The following is a 21,073-nucleotide window of genomic DNA, read 5'->3' as shown; positions in this document are numbered from 1 at the left end:
GTCTGCAGTGTGGAAATCCTCTGTATTTTATTTTACTCACAAGTGGTAGCAAACGTCTTGAAAACAAATATCTTTCAAAGAAATCTTAAGGAACAAAATGTATTTTGTTTCAGATACATGGAATAAATCTTGTAAATTCTACGTGGTTTCCTGTGTAAGAAGAATATAGAAAATGTCAAAAAAATGGTTTTTGTAGGCATTTCCTTCAAGAGCAGAATTTCAAACACTTGAAAAGATTTTTTTTTGTTTTAATTTTTAAAACTATCACAAATATGTGTTGCAGAATTTTTTTTTTTCCTTAGAACCATTTTAAGGTATAATAAGAATGTATTGTGTTAGCATTGCTGGCTTATTCTGATATCTATCTATATATCTAAAAATCTATAGATATATAATGTAATAATGTATATAATACAGATATATCATCTAATAGAGATACAGTCCCAAGCTGACAAGGTCAATTTAAAACTAGGTGAACTCACAGATTCTACAAGTTAAATTTTACAAATATTTCTTGGACAAGGGTATTTATAATCATATCCTACATTTCCATATGTAATATATTGTAATTTTATTTTTTTAATGTTATATACATCACTATATTTAAAATGGATAACTAGCAAGGACCAACTCTGCTTAGTGTTATGTGGCAGTCTGGATGGGAGGGGAATTTGGGGGAGACCTTTGGGAGATACCTGCATATGTATGGCTGAGTCCCTTCACTTTTCACCTGAAACTATCACATTGTTAATTGACTATGAAGAAAGTGAATGCGTTAGCCACTCAGTCGTATCCGACTCTTTGTGACCCCGTGAACTGCACCAGGCTCCTCTGTCCATGGAATTTTCCAGGATATACTGGAATGGGTAACCACTCTCTTTTCCAGGGGATCTTCCCAATCTAGGGATCAAACCTGGGTCTCCAGCATTGCAGGCATATTCTTTACCATCTGAGCCACCAGTGAAGCCCATTAATCAACTATTTTCTAATACAAAATAAAGTTTAAAAAAAAGGTAAGAAGTATGATATAAGATATGTGAAAGTTAAATAGTATACCTGCAAACCTTTTCTAAGGCAAATAGTCATATAAGTTCAATTGAATGTTATTAAATACACAACATAATTTCACCTGAATGTATCATATGAGCATTGGGAATTCATTTTTGTAATCAGGTATTTGAGGTGAAGAAGTTTGGGATGTTTTTCAGTGTATTCCAGAACTTCTCAACTTCAGCTCTATTCACTTTGGGGACCGGGAAATTCACTATTGTGAGGTCCATGCTGTGCATTGCAGGATGTTTAGCAGCCTCTCTGAATTCTAAATACTACCATCTCTAGGCATTGCCAGGCAGCCCCTCAGAGGCTAAACCATCCTCACATGGGAACCCAGGTAACTGTATTCATTTCTTTCTCCTGTGGCAATCTGCAACAGATATCAAGGTTTTCAACCCAAATCCAAAAAATATCCCATAGCATGAGAATGAGAAGTTTAGGTGTGAGAAGTAACATACATCATTTATTCCACATTCACCTTATACCAGGGGCTCTGCAAACATAGGTTGCATTATTCAATAATTAGACTTTTTCCACCCCACTTTTTTGTTTTCTTTTCTTATTTTTTTAAATTGAGGTATAGCTGATTTACAGTGTTGTTAATTCCTGTTGAACAGCAAAGTGATTTGGTTATCTTTTCCATAATGGTTCATCATAGGATTTTTTTTAATTGGAGTATAAAGTGAAAGTAAAGTGAAGTCACTCAGTCATGTCTGACTCTTGCGACCCCATGGACTGTAGCCCGCTAGGCTCCTCGGTCCATGGAATTTTCCAGGCAAGAATACTGGAGTGGGTTGCCATTTCCTTCTCCAGGGGATCTTCCCTGACTCAGGGATTGAACCCGGGTCTCCCGCACCGTAGGCGGACCCTTTCTGAGCCACCGCTGTTGGAGGACAGTTGCTTTACAATCGTGTCTGAGTGTCTGTGGTACAGCAGAATCAGCCATGTGGCCGCACACACCCCTCCCTCTTGAGCTTCCCTGCTAACCGCCCCGGCCCCCCTCCCAGGTCCTCGCAGAGCCCGTGCTGGGCTCTCTGCACAAAGCAGCGCCCCACCAGCTCCCTGGCTGACCCCTGGGAGGGGACACATGTCAAAACTACTCTCTCAATTTGTCCCACCCCAGACTCCTCCTGCTGTGCCCACACATCCCTTCTCTCTGTCTGCACTTCTATTCCTGCCCTGGATATAGGTTCATCAGTACCATCCACGCCATTTGTCAAGAGTGAAGTCTCTCAGCAAGGCCTGAAAACTAGCTCTGGGTCACACGGCTACTAAACTGATGTTTGAATTTGGTTACTTCTGACTCTGAAATCTATGGTCTTCTAACTCTGCTACCTGGAAGAATGATATTTGTTGGGGTATGGATGCAGCTGTTGTTTTTTTTTTTCCCCTTTACTCCTTTCCAAGTCTGTCAATCTTAGATTAAATTAGATTAGGCTACCTCTTCTGGGTTCTTGAGTCAAAATTGACCAGCTGTATTCCTTACCAAAACTGTCTGAGCAGAGACACACCACTTAGATTAGATGACTTGCAAAGTCCTTATGAAGTCCCTTGAAGGGTCTTCCCAGGTGGCGCTAGTGGTAAAGAACACGCCTGCCAATTCAGGAGATGTAAGAGACACGATGGGGTTTGATCCCTGGACCAGGAAGATTCTCTGGAGGAGGGCCTAGCAACCCACTCCAGTATTCTTGCCTAAAGAATCCCATGAACAGAGGAGCCTGGTGGGCTACAGTCCATAGGGTCACAAAGAGCTGGACACAACTGAAGTGACTTAGTAGGTATGAGATGTATGATCTTAAAAGAAATAAGTCAGAGCCGTTATTTCTGCTACAAAACAAAAGGTTTACGGTGATCCTTGATACATAAGTAAATATGTATTTTGACAATCCAATAGCATAGTTTAGTTTATGGAGAGTAAAAGACACATAAAAAAAATCCACATACATAAACAACATTCAATTCCATAACAAATATGGGTGGGAGATTTAATAACGATCATCAAATTGTTCAAAAGGGCTATCCTTAATTTCATAAAAATATTTGCAGTGTAAATTTTTTGTTAACTCGGGACTATCTGCATTTTCCAAAAGCCAAAATATCATAACCATAGGAATATTTTAAATGTCTATGATAACACATTTTAGTGTCTTAGGAACTAAAAGTTTATAATTAAAAGTTGCATGGAAAGTGGTTCTAATTTTAACAAAAAGATACTAAAGTTGAATAGCATGTGATTTTTCTCCATATATCTACCAACCATCTCTCTGCAAAAAAAAGAAAAAATAGCAAGAAATATAAATTAAAGCTCTTTATAATTTTTATTTCATTCTAATATATTTTCTGTCTTTAAAATAATAACCACGCTATTTAGTTATAGAGGGGCGTGTTGTGGAAGGTGTAATAAAATAATTAATTTAATGTGCTACTTTAATTGATTTGTACAAAGACAAGTCTATGCCATCTTTATTATTCAAGTAATTTGGAAAAGTTATATTATCAGAATTGCCTGACTGAATTAGGACCTCTATTCCCACCTTGCTGGATAATGTTGAAATCTACATATCCAATTTCACCCAAGAATCACAGAGAAGGACCCTCCCTTCCTTGATAATTCTAGCCTGTATCTCATCTAATAATTCATACTACAAATTTGTTATTGACTGAGCATGGATGAAAGACATAGATTTGAGGATAGATCAGGAAACTCAGAATAAAATGAACACACCAGAAAAGTGAGTTTGTTTACAGATAAATGGCACTGATTTGGAATGGGATGTGGACAGCTATGCAACTTTGCTCTAAAAATATTTTACTTATACTTGAAAACATAACCTGTCACCACCATAAAACACCTATTGTAGATCTACTTAAAAGTTAAAAACAAAACACCTGGCAACACATTCATCTATCAACACATTAGGCAGAGGGCAAAAACTTCCTGACTTTTTTGTAATTATCCACATGATTCCATAAGAACTTCAGAATTTGCTTCCCACTCCTCAGAGTCAGTGGGGGATGTAACTTAGCTAGCACCCTTCTGGCTTTGTCGTAAAGGCATTCGTATAAGCCATGGGATGTGTTTGTTAGTTCTGAAAATAAATTAAAAAACACTGGCTTGTTTGAAATTCTGTTTGTATCATCCAACCAGTATTACTTAGAAACATGTTTGTCTTTGAAGGCAAAAACAGAAGAATTGATTATAAAAGATGGGTTTGGGGCCAAATCATCAAGAATATGAGGAGGTCATCCGAGGGCTATATGTAAACCCGTAAACAAAGTGCCTGTGTCCCATCCTATGTCCTTGTGTTTAAATAAAATAATAAACAGATGTTGGTGAAACATTCTGATCTGGGGTTGGCATCCAGTGGGAAGATAAAAGGGGAGAAACAAACAAGAGAAAAAAAGAATCCTAAGAACTGAACAGTGCGCTCTTTAGTCTCACATGAGGCCAGGCTAGAAAGAACTTTGTGCAAACGATTCTAATTTCCCACTAGATACTTAGGAAAACAGTCAAACCGACAACAATAAAAAAAGTAAATGAAAATGCTTATCCTTTAAAATTTAGACAGACAGCAGGACCATTATAAGGATCCATAAGGAATTTCCATGAAATTCAAATTCTGTGTGGCTACATGGAGAATTACAGACCAGTCTAACGAAACAGAGCAAATCTAAGGCTTGAAAGGAGGGAACAGATTCTGTCCTCCACACTCTTCTCCTTTTGATTTGTACTCTGCTGTGCTTATTCACTCAGTCCTGTCTGACTCTTTGCGACCCCACGGGCTGAAGCCCGCCAGGCTTCTCTGTCGCTGGGATTCTCCAGGCAAGAATACTGGAGTGGGGAGCTACCGCCTTGTATGCATATATTTGTTGTTATTGTTATTTGGTTGCTAAGTTGTAACCAACTTTCTTGCAGCTCCATGGACTGTAGCCCACCAGGCTCCTCTGTCCATAGAATTCTCCAGGCAAGAATACTGGAGTGGGTTGCCATCTCCTCCTCCACGAGATCTTCCTGACCAGGGATCAACCCATATATCCTGCATTGGCAGGCGGGTTCTTTACCACTGAGCCACCAGGGAAGCCCCATATACATATATACATGTATGTAAATAAATACAAATATATACATCCCTTTGGTGGCTGGCTGCCAAGAATTTGCTGACTGTTTACAGAAAAATTTATCTAAGTCTACTCAGTAAGGTCCTCATTCTGCCAGCACTAAGAGTGCTTAGTTATTAAGAAAAGATGGTGGATGAAAAACTCAAAACTAATGGCCTATCTATCACCATTGGAGGTAGTGAGTTGGACCACCTCCAATGCCGGCTACAATGTATTAAAAGTTCTGTAGACAAGTTTCAAGACAATCGCATAAAACGTTGTCTCCTATACCTGCCAGGGGAGCAGGAAAAGCGTCACTTGGAGTAAAACGAGAGCCATCAGAGACCACCATTAGAAAGCTGAACACTCCCAACTTCTTCCCCTTTTCCCCCCAAACTCATAATAACAGTAATGTGTACTTGGACTAGGGACTCATCATCCAAATGTTGATGGCATATTGCCACTGCCTTCGGGATGTTCACTCACATGACCTGGCACTACCCTTTCTCTTCTCTCCTCCCATTAATTCAGCCTTTGCTCCAAAAAGAAACAAAACAAAACATCATCTTCAGATAGATCCCTTTGTCCTCCCTGCATGTCTTGGTTCGGTTATCTCTCCATATGTTGTTGTTGTTTAGTCACTAAGTCATGTTTAGTTCTTTGCCATCCTGTGGACTCCAGCACACCAGGCTCCCCTGCCCTTCACCATCTCCTGGAGTTTGCTCAAACTCATGTCCATTGAGTCGGTGATGTTATCTAATCATCTCGTCCTCTGTTGCCCAATTCTCTTTTTGCTTTCAATCTTCCCAGCATCAGGGTCTTTTCCAATGAGTTGGCATTTTGCATCAGGTGGCCAAAGTATTGGAGCTTCAACTTTAGCATCAGTCCTTCCAGTGAATATTCAGGGTTGATTTCGTTTAGGATTGATGTCTCCATAAAATCCCTCTCTTCAGTCCTAAGATATTGAGTGAGGTCCCCCTGGGTGCTAGGTTGTATTCTTGTTTGAGGAGGACTGGGGTCCTGTTCCAGAAGGCTAACATCAACCCTTCTTTTAACTGAAATCCTCTTTGTTTCATTTTTCTTCTTTGGAAGAAGAAAATATTTTTCTTCTTTCTTTGTTTGGAAAGTGGGAGATATTTGCTCACAACTTCAATGCTTACATATTCACAGAGAAAGTGAAAGCATAACCAAGCAAAAAGCATAAACAAAGAGAGTCTATTTCAGCTTCGTTTGTAGACGTCTCAGGATAGATTTATTTTGCTTTGGACTGAATCAAGTGCTCATCGCTGGCCCAAACAACTCTGTGGATTTCTAAGGGCAGGACACATGTTTGCTGCAGCTGTGGAAGTCCCATAAAGTCTAGTAAGTTTGCAGTGGGTGATTATTTGGCAGAAGAACACATGGAAGAATAAATGCATGCATGCATGAATGAATGAATGGTTTCAAGGTACATGTAATCTAATAGGGGAGGAACATAGGAAATTCATCACACTAGGGAGCAATGAAGCGTGAAATTTTTAAATCTTTCATTATTTTTGGAGTTCCATTTACAATAGGAAGTAGTAGTCTGTAAGAGACTATTGCATCCATCAAAACACCAGATTAACTAAAACGTATTCTTTACTTTTGGAGCCTTCCCAAGTGGCACTAGTGGTAAAGAACCCACCTGGCAATGCAGGAGACATGAGATACATGGGTGTGATCCCTGGGTCGGGAAGATCCCCTGGAGGAGGGAGTGGCAACCCACTCCAGTGTTCTTGCTGGAAGAATCCCATGGACAGAGGAGCCTGTAGTCCATGGGCTGTAGTCCATGGCATAGCAAAGAGTTGGACACAACTTAGTGACTGAATAACAGCATAAAAAAAGGTAAAACACAGTGTAGAGAATATAGACATGAACAGTGTGTTATAACCATTAAACTTGCTAAGACACTAGCTCTCTGTTATTCCCACCACATAAAAAAGAAATGATAATCACGTGACTTGAGAGAGGTGATAATTGGCCACAATGACAACTGGATCACAACATAAAAATGCAACAGATAAACACGCTGCACACCTTAAATGTTATATGTCAAACACGGTTAAATTTAAAAATACTATTCATAGTATACTCAGGAGAGTTCCTAGAAGGAAGTTCTTAATCCAAGAGCATGAACAGGTTCAAAGCTTGGTAAACACACTGAGAGTTTGTTTCCCACTTATGTTCCTCCTCCTGCTTTTTGGAATTCCTGGGTTTCCTTTGTGGCAGTTGAGGACAGGAAACTATAGCTTTGCATGAGGGTGGTTTTCTTCACAATTTAATTGTTCCCAGGGTTGTCTGTCTCTTCACTGACATTTCCTCAACACCCTAACCCATCGTTACCCCAACATGATGTGTTTGTGTTTGGTTCTTGTGTGTGTGTGTGTGTGTCTGCAAATCTCAAACAAGTTTCTGTCATTCAGTTAGAATGTTTTACAATTTATAAAAGCATGTCCCGTGAGCCTTACTTAACTCAAGCCTCCTAAGCATGCTGTGCAAGACTTGTTGTTGTTTAGTTGCTCAGTCATGTCTGACTCTTTGCGGCTCCACGGACTGTAGCCAGACAGTCTCCTCTGTCCATGCAATCCCCCCCAGGCAAGAATACTGGAGTGGATTGCCATTTCCTTCTCCAGGGGATCTTCCTAACTCAGGGATCAAACCCATGTCTCCTGAATTGCAGGCATAATCTTTACTGCTGAGCCCACTGGGGAAGCCATACTTTGCAAGATTAGGTTGGTATTATTCTCATTTTCACAAGGAAAAGGAGAGAAATATGTTCAATTTCTTGCATCTGGTTCTGAAACCAACACATCACACAGTCAGAACTTGGATCCCTTCTCTTCCACCTCCCATTCTCAGGCTTTTCCTTCTACTCTGAGACCAAAAGATTAAGCAATCATGAGGAATCTTATTCTTTTTTTTTTTTAGCTTTTTTTTTTCCATTTATTTTTATTAGTTGGAGGCTAATTACTTTACAATATTGTAGTGGGTTTTGCCATACACTGACATGAATCAGCCATGGATTTACATGTGTTCCCATCCTGAACCCCCCTTCCACCTCCCTCCCCATCCCATCCCTCTGGGTCATCCCAGTGCACCAGCCCCGAGCACTTGTCTTATTCTTTATCTTCTGTAATAAAACAGCAATATGGGTGCTCACTTTCAAAAGGAAGAATAATATTACGTCAGATGTTAATTTCAACGTAGTAAAAATCGGTTGGCCTGCAGGACAGTGGGGTTGGGGGGTCACCTTTCTCAGCGTCTTTCTGTTTCTAAAAGCTAAACTACATCAGCTTTTTCTTAGCACTGTGTTTGTGATTCTTGAGGAAAACCTGAAATCAAAACCAATTTTTTCTTCATCGAGTGCTCCTTTCTGGGGAGATTTTCTTTCGAATTATGAAAAGAAAATCTTTCTACCATACGTATAAACAAAACCTGCTTTTGTCAGTAGCACCCTGTAGAAACCAGAGATGAAACATTAAATTACTCTGAGCACATGGCCACTTGCCAGTAATTATTCAATATGAGGTTTAACCAAGTTTATCTAGACTACGAGGACCATGTATACACAGCTAAAGGGAAAGACACGGTTAAAGTAATTATCTGGCATATTCCCACCATGCAGACAGTCAGTCTGGCTCATTTGGACCAAGGAATAATAACCCAGCACATTCTTCTGGCCAAAAGGAGTTATTTGGCAAATCACCTCGATGTGCCCCAACAGATGAATGTTAAATCTACAAGATGCCAAGAGAAAGAAAACACGACTGCCCTTGGGTATCAGAAAGCCAGCAGACAGGAGGGTGTAAGGGGAGGGTTGAGACGAAGGGAACGGGGTGGGTTTCAGGACACTGGCCTTTAATTCTGAGAACCTTTCTGGGGCTTGTGAATTATGATTCTAGAGTCTCTTCCTCTGGTTTCTTTGAGTAACACATTCATCCTTCCCATGAAACATCCTATCTTTTCTTAGACGTGGATTTTTTTCCTTTTCTGAGGTGTGAAGAACAGACTTGCCTTTATCATCCGAGTGCTATGGTTTATCTGGTAGTCAATCCAAAGCATTAGATAATGCCATCTTGAAATTTTCTTTTGTGATGAGTGTAGGGATAGAAAGGAGACATTGATTGAGAAGCCCCAGGCTTGTCTCCTTGTTAAGCACGATGCAGAGCTTAAAGTCCTGTGCAGATAACCACACCCTTCTGTGTTTTCCCCTTTGCCCAATTTTCCCGTGGGGGCTTCTTAAATGAAACAAACTGACCTAGTATCACACAGAGGTTCTCTCTATGGAGAATAGCATTATTCATTCTAAAACTTAGATTTTTCATTTTTAATACCAAAGTAGAAATGATGACATAAACAGGATTTCTGAGCAATTCAATTAGATTTTCCCTTTGTTGTTTATTCTGGCAGAGCAGATTGAGCAAGGCGACAGACCCTGGAGGCAGTTGGCTCAGGTTCAAATTGTGCCTTCACCGCTTGCTACCTAAATGACCTCACTCACCTGTGTTGTCCTAACTTTGCTCATTTTCATGAGTGATTATAACAAAAAGGAACCTTATGAGAAATAGATTGATGTCTATAGAGCCTGTCTTCTCTGGTTGCTCAGATGGTAAAGAATCAACCAGCAATGCAGGAAACTTGGGTTCGATCCCTGGGTTGGGAATATCCGCTGGAGAAGGGAATGTCTACCCACTCCAGTATTCTTGCCTGGAGAATTCCATGGACAGAGGAGTCTGGTGGGCTACAGTCCATCGCTTCGCAAAGAGTCAGACTTGACTGAGCGACTAACATTCTCACTTTTGTCATAGAGAGCTTAGCATGGAAATGTGTCAATATATATTAACTATTAAAGACAGTGGCATCTAATGATCAAATATGTCTGGTATCCTCAGATCCACTGTGGGGTCTTAAGCAAATCTCTTACTTAATTAACCAGGATATAGTACTGACCTAATATGTAGTTAGATGTTTTGCGGATTCAGTGAGTGGATTTGTGTAAACTGTGGTTAGAACATTGTGGCCTGGGACAACATCTCAGTAAAACCAACTCTTACAAATATTATTTATCCATGCGTGATGAGACAATGTTCCAAGATCAATGAAAAGCAAGATGTAAAAAGCATGAAATGCTACATTTAAAGGGGCTTGTCTAATTGTAGATTATTTAGAAAGCAGTGGTACCCTCAAATATATAGTCAAATAAAACATAAATCTAAACATCTCAAGGAAGAAGAAATTGTCAGCAGACGCACTGTCATCTCTGCTCCGGAGTGAAATGTAAATGGTTGCAGATGCTGATCAGCTACAGTCTCCACGGTCAGCTTCCAGGAGCCAATCGTAGGTTGAGGACATAGAACTATACTTAGAAACACGCCAAAGTCCACTTTTCTCATTTTTGTTAGTAGTAAGAAATGTGCCAGCGTGTATCCTGACACACGGACGCTGTGTTTACATCAACCTGGGTTAGGCAGGAGCACCCGAACTGCTTAGCTCAGACCCAAACTAGCGCTCAGTCTGCTCTTCCCCTTCACAGTCATTGTTCTCAGAATTTCCTTAACTGTCTATTCATCTTTGCTTAGTAACCGGAGATGTTGGAGTCAGGAATACATACACTTTTTAAAACTTAAAATTAATTATTGAGACAAACTCAAGTCATAATAAATGTATAGAGCAACATTTGTTCCGTAGTAAACGCTTAATAGATGTTGAATAAAATAATGGGTGTAATTGGGCTTTTGACCATTTCTGGAAAAGTGGGGAAATTTTATGTTTTCCTGAAATTGGGTGAATGGAATTAGTGGGTGGATACACAAAATCTCTCGTTTCTTTTATTGTTACAGACTGAGCCACAGAAGGAATAGTATGTTAGAATTTCAATTTCAAAAACAGCAGAGAAGGGCAAAAACTAGTTTCAGTGTCTGTGTAGAGGAAGAACAGGTAAATTAATCACAGTGGCCACATATTGTTGGGAATGAACGTGTATTGAGAACGGTGTATGCACAGGAAGTAAACATATATAACAGACGCTACTTCTCCAGGAGTCATTTTAATGCATAACCAAAGTATGTGTCTCCTCTTGGGTTCATCATGGAGTTTTTAGTGGGATATTGGCTAAAAAGTATTCCCTCCTTTTAATTCATGTCTTAAGCATAAAATTTATCCTGCAATAGTATGTGTGGGCCAGTAATGTGGGCCAATTATATGACACGTGAAATTAAAAGGCTAGATATACATATTTAAGTCACAATAATGGTAAGAATATAACACTGAATAGTCCTCTCTATGTGAACTGTGGTGCTAGAGAAGACTCAGAGAGCCCCGTGGACTGCAAGATCAAACCAGTCCATCCTAAAGGAAATCAACCTGAATATTCATTGGAAGGCTGATACTGAAACTGAAGCTCCAATACTTTGGCCACCTGATGCGAAGAGCTGACTTGTTGGAAAAGACCCTGATGCTGGGAACGACTGAAGGCAAAAGGGGAAGAGGGCAGCAGGCAATGAGATGGTGGATGGCATCACCAATTCAACGGACACAAATGTAAGCAAATTCCAGGAGATAGTGGAGGACAGAGGAGCCTGGCGCGTTGCAGTCCGTGGGGTCACAAACTGTCAGATATGGCTTAGTGACTACACAATAAAAAGTCCTATCCATGTGCTTTAAGAAACTCCCTTAGTCTTCTCAACAAACTTGAACTCCAGGCTCCAACTATGATGCCCCTCGAATTGGTTCTGTTTTTCCCTGTTTCTGTCTGGCACCTGTCTTTACATCTCAATGACTAATCATTATATTTGACTAAACAAATATAGAATCCCTAAGGCAGAACTCTTTTACGCTTTGAAGGATACAGACCTACACAAATAAACTTGTTTTGTCAACAGGCAATTCACGGAACTGTTTAATTTTGTTTGGTTTGTTGTATTTTCACTGTCTTTACCCACTGGCCATTTGCAAAAGGCATTGTGGACCAACAACTATTGTAGTTTTAAGCAAGAGGAAGGGGAGGAAATTCAAAAAGAAAAGCATGTAGACACTCCCTATCCCTCTATTTCTAAATTTCGCTCCACCGGAGTTTTAAACCAGTTGGTCTAAAGCAAACATCTAAGTGTTAAAAAAATCCTGTAACCATTTTTAATGCAATTTACATTTCTTATTAGCCCCTCTGATTTAAAACCTTTGTAAACTGGCTCCTTAGAACCACCTTGGAACAATCTGAAGGCAACACTCAGCAGTTACCGAATAGAAAAGGAAAGAAAGAGGAATTGTAAAGAAGTGTATTTATAACCTTGGTCATCGGTATCCTAAGAACGTTTCTGTTTTAATAATTAATTCGCTTATCAGTTCAGAAATGTTGAAATGACTTTTGGAATCCCAGGCTCTAAGGCTGTTGGCACCCTGCACATTTCCTGACTGCAGTTTCCTTAACTTTCCATTTAATTTTTTTTTTCTTTTCCCTGAAACTAAAATCATTTAATGAAATCTGACGCGTCAAGGCCACTGACTGATCTTCTGAACAGAAGGTATGCAAAGGTGGCCAATTCCTTTAAATTACAGCCCCTGTCCAGGTTGCAAGACATCATTTCCAGGCAGACAAAGTGCAAACGAGTCAGAAATGCTAAGAGACATAACTAATAACAAGGGAAAAAAAGAAGACTATGAAAAACCTGAAGGAAAAATAAGTTCAACACGCAGAAGAGACCATCAGGAGGTAGGGGGAGGAAAAAGCCCATGTGCAATTTTTTTCCCACTTACTCTGTTTCCTTTATGTTCCCTAGTTCAGGGCCGCTGGTAGGAGATTGATACATTTATTAATTCTCCATGCAGAAAGACAAACAGTGGACTCAGTCCGGTGGGGTTGAAACGTCTGGCCTCAGGTTCCCTACGGAATCTTCCAACCTTGGCTAATGGTCTCTGACCACACAGATCCATTTAAAGAATACCATATCCATTTTCGAAAATCTCATTTAGACTCATACATAAAATAAAATCATCCTGTCATAATGCCTTGGTTTTCTCTGGTTCTTCTTTTTATTTCTTTTGATTAATTTAAAATACAGAGCCAAGCAAAGACAAAGGAAAAAAAAAAGCAATTTAAAGAATGTTCAAGATCGTCTTTGTCATATGATTTTTCTTTTTAAATTGAGAGAACATATCGAAATTAACAGTTTCTTTCTGCATAAAGTGGTATTTATGACCTCACCTTTAGAAACTATGTAGGTAAATATTCGTGGAGAAATATTTTCACCTATTTTACATGTTTATTAATTTAAGATCTGACTGTGAGGAAACTGTAAATTATGGAATGCATTTTATTAGAGTAAATACTGGTGCTTTTTGGGTTTTTTTAAACAGAGTGGAAAGAATCCTTTTTTGTCCCCCTTTGGAGTGGAGCCTTGCCATTTTTCCCTTCTAGAACTCATCTTGGATGCTAAATGCTTAATGAGTCTTAATACATTTCTACATATAAGATGAAGTGTTCATGTAGCATTTGTTTTTTCTATAGTTCCTGTTGTAAGTCTGACCAATAGCAGCAGCTACAGGAAACAAAAAATGATCTGAGGTTATCCTGACTTTAACTTTTGTTTTGAAGGTAGGTAAATTTAGCTCAAATGCTTGAGACTCCTTTATTTAAATTTCTGAAATTTTCTCAGGACAAGATAAGATAAACCATTCCTTTGTATTACAGAACCCCCGGATTTTGTGGGAAAAAAAATGCATTAATATATTATTAGAGATGAAAAATCGCTCTTTGAAAAATCAATTTGCATATGAACCCAAAAAATAAACAAGATTTAAGTTTGCGTTCTGGATAATGAATTGGCAAGGGTGTTATTTTACTAAAGTGTTCGGTTATGTCTGTTTATGTTATTAAGTGGGATGAGATAAAGTGCATATTCAACTCTTCTTTCAAAAGACAGAATATATCATTTTAACTAATTAGGTCCATTTATCTTACCTTTATATTTCTTCAGGTTGGTTCCTGAAATAGACCATGAAACCAACCTATTTATAAAATTTATTTTAAAAAAAATTAAAATTTGTTGGACAGAATATCTAACATAAATTTTCAGTTGGCTACATTAAATGTAAAATTATAAAACTGAAATTTTACATGTAAATTTATTTTATTTTTTTAATATTATAAAAGTTCCTATTTTGCTAAAAAATATTTGCGCAAGGCAAATTAAAATATCTGGAAGACAGGTAAGATTATATTTACATATGTGTACACAAGCCTAATATAAAATATAGCTATGAGTACATATAAACATACATAAATATAATTTTATATATAGTTGTATAAACATATACATTTATATAGTTATTTGTATGATGTGAATACATATTCATAAAAACACTTTGTGATGTTATCCGCCCTAAAATATAAATCTGGGAGAATGCTGTCTTGATTGTGAGCCATTAGACTTTAAAAACAGCTATTTAAAAAGCAAATAAATATAAATTTTTTTAAAGTTTGAATTCCAACATTGCTCTATGTACCAAAGAGTTAAAGGTATATACAAAGATTTTAGTGGAATAAAAAGCAAATAGAGATGGTGTTTTAAAACAAAATCTAACTGGTATGTGTGCATGTGTATAACTGAATCACTTTACTGCACAGCAGATTTTAACATGACATTGTAAATCAAGTATATTCCAATAAAATAAATTTTTTTAAAAAGCATTGAAGTCTTCAGAAAAGGGGGCAAATTCAAGAAGAAAAAGTGAAGCATATAAGCAAGGCAGTAATATAGAAAAAGTTAATTTCAAGGGTTTTGAGAACAGATGGACTTCTGTCCACTCTCAGATCTGCCGGTTATTAGCCCTAACACAATTACATGTACAGAAGTTATTCTGTCTCTGATCTTCATGTAACAATGTCTCAATGTTGTAATGATACTTAACCCACTGGTGTGTAAAGGGGACATAAGGCGGTGAATGAAAGGTACCTTGCTTAGCCTACCTCCAAGTGGTAGGAGTTGAACATATGTTGGTGTCCAACCGTCCCTTGCCTCCAGCTTCTGCTTTGCACTAAACAAGTAGAAAAGTTTTCTAAGTTGCGATATTACAGCGATAGTGGTAAAAAACGAAAGGAACCAACCAGGTAAAATCCCAATTCAGTCAATATAGAGGAACTGTTTGGGGGCATGAATATGAATCTGATGAGATGAAAAGGGCACAGATTCTCAAATCAGGTCGATACAATTATATAGCATAAGTAGTATAGTCTTGGCTTTCGTCAGTCTCATTATCTTAACTTGTAAACAGCCTGCCTCAAAGAGCAGTGATGAATGATAAATACAATCACAGAGCATTGTTATTGAACCATCTAAATCTAAGAAGCACTGTTTCTATCCTCTGTTATTATGCAGGACATGTTATCAGGGGAGCAAGTCGTGGCATGGTTGTAGTCCATAAAGTTGGTGTGGATTGGCTAACAGACCATAAAAATAAAAAATTTTAAATTAAAAAACAAAGAACACATTTCTCAGTCAGGTAAGCAGTCTATAGGTCTACAGTCAATCACAACTTCATCAGGCAAAGGAGGATCAAGATGGATCATGGGCTTATGAAACTGAAGACAAAGATACCAGGTGCTGCCAACTGGGCAGTCTTTCTCCTTAAGGGAAGACTTCTGTCCAGAGCTATTGAGAGAAGGGTAGACCAGATGAGCGTGCATGTCGTGTGGAACTCAGTGTCTTGAAGAACCTTGGCCAGGTATGACAAAACCAGGTTAATTGATTCAATAGCTATTGACTGACACCAGCTGTATAGGAGAGGTGAGTTGGTACATTGGCACTCTTGGCCAAGAGGGAGTGTTGCTACTGAATTACAAGTGGGCACCCTATTGTCCGCTTCCCTTTTTTATATCTAATTCTGAACTGAAATTTTATTTAGAGTCTGGACATTCTCCCATTCTTAGGGAAACCACCAGGGCTGTCTCTCTCTGGCATTTTCTTCAAGCCTCACTGTTCTCTGTTAGGTATAGCCAACCAGCATGGCCCTTCTTGTGCCTCAAAATCTGTACTCAAACTATTATGAGATTCTGGAAAAAAATATTTCCTGCCTTCTTTGCATCTTTGCATATATGGAATTGCTTGAAATGAATGCCATGCATGATTAGTAACCACCACTATATTCAAGGCATCTTTCCATCCACATGGATATAACAGCCTAAGGATCCCTTTGTGCCTTGAGGCCCCTTGCTCACAAGAGCCATCTGTACCACATTCCTTGGTCTGGGAGTCTCATGACCTCTTCTGAGTCAGGGAATGTTGGCGATCTTTCAGGCACAACCCCACCATCATCACTTATCCTGCTATGTCCATTCTGCTGCCCCCCTCACTAGTCCTGGTGCTTGGAAATGATCTTCTCACAGGCTATTCATCCTAGTCTTTCCACAGCCTATTTCCTCTGACCGGACATTGCAGCTAGCCTGCTGAACATTCCTCAAGTCCATGTGGTAAAGTTGAGTTCAGGGCAAGACCTTCATAGCCACCTGGTTGAATATTGCAAACCTGTTCCCTCTTCCTCGTGTGTTCTGCTCACATCAATTACTCTGTGGTAACCTGCTCTGTAGTCTGTATGGTCAAAGCTTTGGTTTTTCTACTAGTCATGTACAGATGTCAGAGCTGGACCATCAAAGAATCTGAGCACCAAAAACTTGATGCTTTTGAACCGTGGTGCTGGAGAAGACTCTTGAGACTCCCTTGGATGGCAAGGAGATCAAACCAGTTGATTGTAAAGGAAATCAACCCTGAATATTCATTGGAAGGACTGATGCTGAAGCTCCAGTCCTTTGGCCACCTGATGTGAAGGGTCAACTCATTGGAAAAGACCCTGATGCTGGGAAAGACTGAGGGCAGGAGGAGAAGGGGACGACAGAGGATGAGATGGTTGGATGGCATCACCAACTCATGTACAGGAGTTTGAGCAAACTCCGGGAGATAGTGAAGGACAGGGAAAGCTGGCATGCTGCAGTCCATGGGGTTGCAAAGAGTCAGACATGACTTAGCATCTGAACACCAAAAATAATAATAATAATAATAATAATCAATCTCATCAATGAAACATTATTCCATTAGATATGCATGTTGGGTCCTATAGCCCTAATATGAGTTGATATAATTTGTGTGTTTTGACAGTAACAATCAAAATTATTACAAATTTCCACTCTGACTCTGTTTCAAGTTTTCAGCATCAGGATAAAATCTACATCTCAAAAGAATAAATAAATCCTGGAGATCAGATTCTCTGAGATTGGTCATTGAAGTATAAGAAATAAAGGTGTAGCAAGACTGCAAAATTTTCTGAATAATAGAAAAACAATTAGAAGAATGCTATCTTGATACCCTCAAATTTGAAGACACAGCAAAGGAATCAAAATATGATCTGGAAAGGTAAAAAATCATGGCCATTTTAACTGTCCAAAAGTGTTGAGAAGCAGAAATCAGTGAGGACTCCAACAACCCTTACCTGCGTGCCATCTCAAGCGTGCTAACCGAACTTGCCAGGGTTTAGAACTTGGCAGGGAAATCCTTATAAAAACAAAAGTGATCCACTTTAAATTCACTGAGACTGGAACCTCTATAAGTTATGTTCTTGTCTGGAGGCCAGATCAGGGTGGCAAGGAAAATATTTGGAGCTGGTCCTGGCACACAACTTTTGACATTTAGGTGAAACTCGCCGAGAAGAGTCATGTTAGTTTATCCTGAATCTGAAGCCTCATTATATTAGAGACATAAGTGCTCATTTTTGCAGCCCTATGTTTGGTCTTTAAGCCAAATGTACATGAGACTGTGGTCCTAAGGCAGAGCATAGGATACTCTGCAGAGGGAATGAGAGACCTTATTCTTAACTGCCGCGCCTAGAATAATGGTCACCTTTCACTCTTCTGAAGCCTTGAGTCAAAAAAAATACATGTGTAAAATGGTTAAAACATACACCATATATATACACACACATATAACATATTATATATTTACATATATAATATATATGTGATCTTTGCATTTCTGAAATGTGTTTCTGAAAATATTTAAATGTTTTCACTACACCTAAGCAATAGTATAAGTGAATAGAAAATCACCGGACTTCTTTCTCTACTCCTTGAACATCTTTAAAATGCACTCCATTAACTACCCTTCTCCCCCCAAAATTTACCTCTGTAAAGAAATCTTCTGATTTATGTCTACTTCCTATTATATACATATATATAATATGTATATTATATTATACATATACTTTATTGACTGCACCAAAGCCTTTGACTGTGTGGATCACAAAAAAAATGTGGAAAGTTCTTAAAGAGATGGGAATACCAGACCACCTTGCCTGCCTCCTGAGAAATCTGTATGCAGGTCAAGAAGCAGCAGTTAGAACTGGACATGGAACAACAGATTGGTTCCAAATCAGGAAAGGAGTACGTCAAGGCTGTATATTGTCACCCTGCTTATTTAACTTATATGCAGAGCACATCATGTGAAATGCCAGGCTGGATGAAGCAGAAGCTGGAATCAAGATTGCTGGGAGAAATATCAATAACCTCAGATATGCAGATGATGCCACCCTTATGGCAGAAAGTGAAGAGGAACTAAAGAGCCTCTTGATGAAAGTGAAAGAGGAGAGTGAAAAAGTTGGCTTAAGACTCAACATTCAAAAGTGAAGATCATGGCATCTGGTCCCATCACTTCACAGCAAATAGATGCAGAAACAAGGGAAACAGTGAGAGACTTTATTTTGGGGGCTCCAAAATCACTGCAGATGGTGACTGCAGGTATGAAATTAAAAAACACTTGCTTCTTGGAAGAAAAGCTATGACCAACCTAGACAGCATATTAAAAAGCAGAGACATTACTTTGCCAACAAAGGTCCATCTAGTCAAAGCTATGGTTTTTCCAGTGGTCATGTATGGATGTGAGAGTTAGACTATAAAGAAAGCTGAGTGCCAAAGAATTGATGCTTTTGAACTGTGGTGTTGGAGAAGACTCTTGAGAGTCCCTTGGCCTGCCAGGAGATCCAACCAGTCCATCCTAAAGGAGATCAGTCCTGAATATTCATTGGAAGGAATGATGCTAAAGCTGAAACTTCAATACTTTGGCCACCTGATGCAAAGAATTGACTCATTTGAAAAGACCCTGATGCTGGGAAAGATTGAAGGCGCGAGGAGAAGGGAATGCCAGAGGATGAAATGGTTGGATGGCATCACCGACTCAATGGACATGAGTTTGAGCAAGCTCTGGGCATTGGTGATGGACAGGGAAGCCTGGTGTGCTGCAGTCCATGGGGTAGCAAAGAGTCTTACATGACTGAGTGACTGAACTGAACTGATATTATATATATACATATGATAATATATATATATATATACTGATAATATATATATACACACACACACACACACATAATTGTGTGTGTTCTCAGTCGCTTCAGTTGTGTCTGACTCTTTGTGACCCCATGGACTGTAGCCCTCCAGGCTCCTCTGTCCATGGGATTTCCCAGGCAAGAATACTGCAGTGGGTTGTCATGTCCTCCTCCAGGAGATCTTCCAGACCCAGGGATTGAACACATGTCTCTTAGGTCTCCTGCTTTGGCAGGTAGATTCTTTACCGCTAGTGCCACCTGGGAAGCCCCTGGTCCTGGGCTTTTCAGATTTCCTACCAGAGTTCCCGTTCACAGTCCACTAAAAAATGGGAGGGTGTCCATTTACACTGTGTCTGTGCCTTTTCCTGGGGTGGACTTTGGTCCTTCCATCCTTTACAAAGTACAGACATCCCAGTCACCAGGAGGTGGGGCCAAGAGAAGGATCTTTGTTTACGCTAAGAAGTGGGCAGAGGTCCTAGGTTTAGAGAGTCGGGTGTTCCACTGAGAATCTTTGCACACGTGGTCACGCTTTCAGGGGCAGTTTCAAGAGAGCGTATTCCCATTGGTACTACAGCGTAATTAAGACCCGTCTGCTGGTCAGGGTGTTAGAATCCCTGATTCCAACCAAGCCAGCAAGTTTCCCAGGTTCTTGTGAAAGCATATAAGTCATCCTTCCAGAGTGTGATATGCCTGCCTCTGCCTGAACCCTGTCCTACAATCTCCCTTCCATTCATGACAGCTGACGAAAAGCCTTGCAATAAATTCCCTGTCCACTTAATCAGAGCTGGATTTTCTTGTTTGAAAGCGAACAGTCAGGTTAGTCCAATAGAGTATGAATGTCTCCTTCTCTGTGCTTCATGAGGATAGAACTGTTTATATTCTGTTATGAAAAAAAATTGTATGAGCTTTAGTAAGCATTAGTTTTCTTTTTCTTCCAGAAAACATCCTGATTTTGCATATTCTTTGATTACTTGTATGCCCTCTTAAAGTGTCATAATGACATTAACATTATATTTTAGTGGCTTCATTTTTCATCATTTCTCTATCATAAATTTCCCATTACTGGATTGTTTCTTTCAAGAAAGGTAATTAGGTATTATATATTCTCTGAGCCTTTGTAATTCTGAAACACATTTCTAAAATATTTCAGTGTTTACATTATACCTGAGCAATATTTAACTGAATAAAAAATTATTGGACTTCTTTCTTTACTTCTTAAGCATCTTTATAATGCATTTCATCATCCCCAAAAATTTAGTTCTGGGAAAAGAAATCTTATTCCAACTAGTTTTTTGTTTTCATTTATTGGTAATCTTTTGTTTTTAATCTCTCATACACCTGTACGCTTGTAGAATGTTTCCCCATCTATATTTCAATTAAAAATATTTATATACATTTATTTCATGTATTTTGTTGCTTTAACTTTTCATTCTCTCTTCTTAGCGTTTGCTTTAACCCTTTAGTGTGAAAAGCCACATTCATCTTCAGCCTGGAGATGTGTTTTCTGTTACTGTTTGTGATTTCTCTTGTGGGGCTG

This window comes from Cervus canadensis, chromosome 1 (genome assembly GCF_019320065.1).
Source record: "Cervus canadensis isolate Bull #8, Minnesota chromosome 1, ASM1932006v1, whole genome shotgun sequence".
NCBI lineage: Eukaryota > Metazoa > Chordata > Mammalia > Artiodactyla > Cervidae > Cervus > Cervus canadensis.
The sequence above is the reverse complement of the archived record's forward strand: the minus strand, read 5'-3'. Positions refer to the sequence as shown.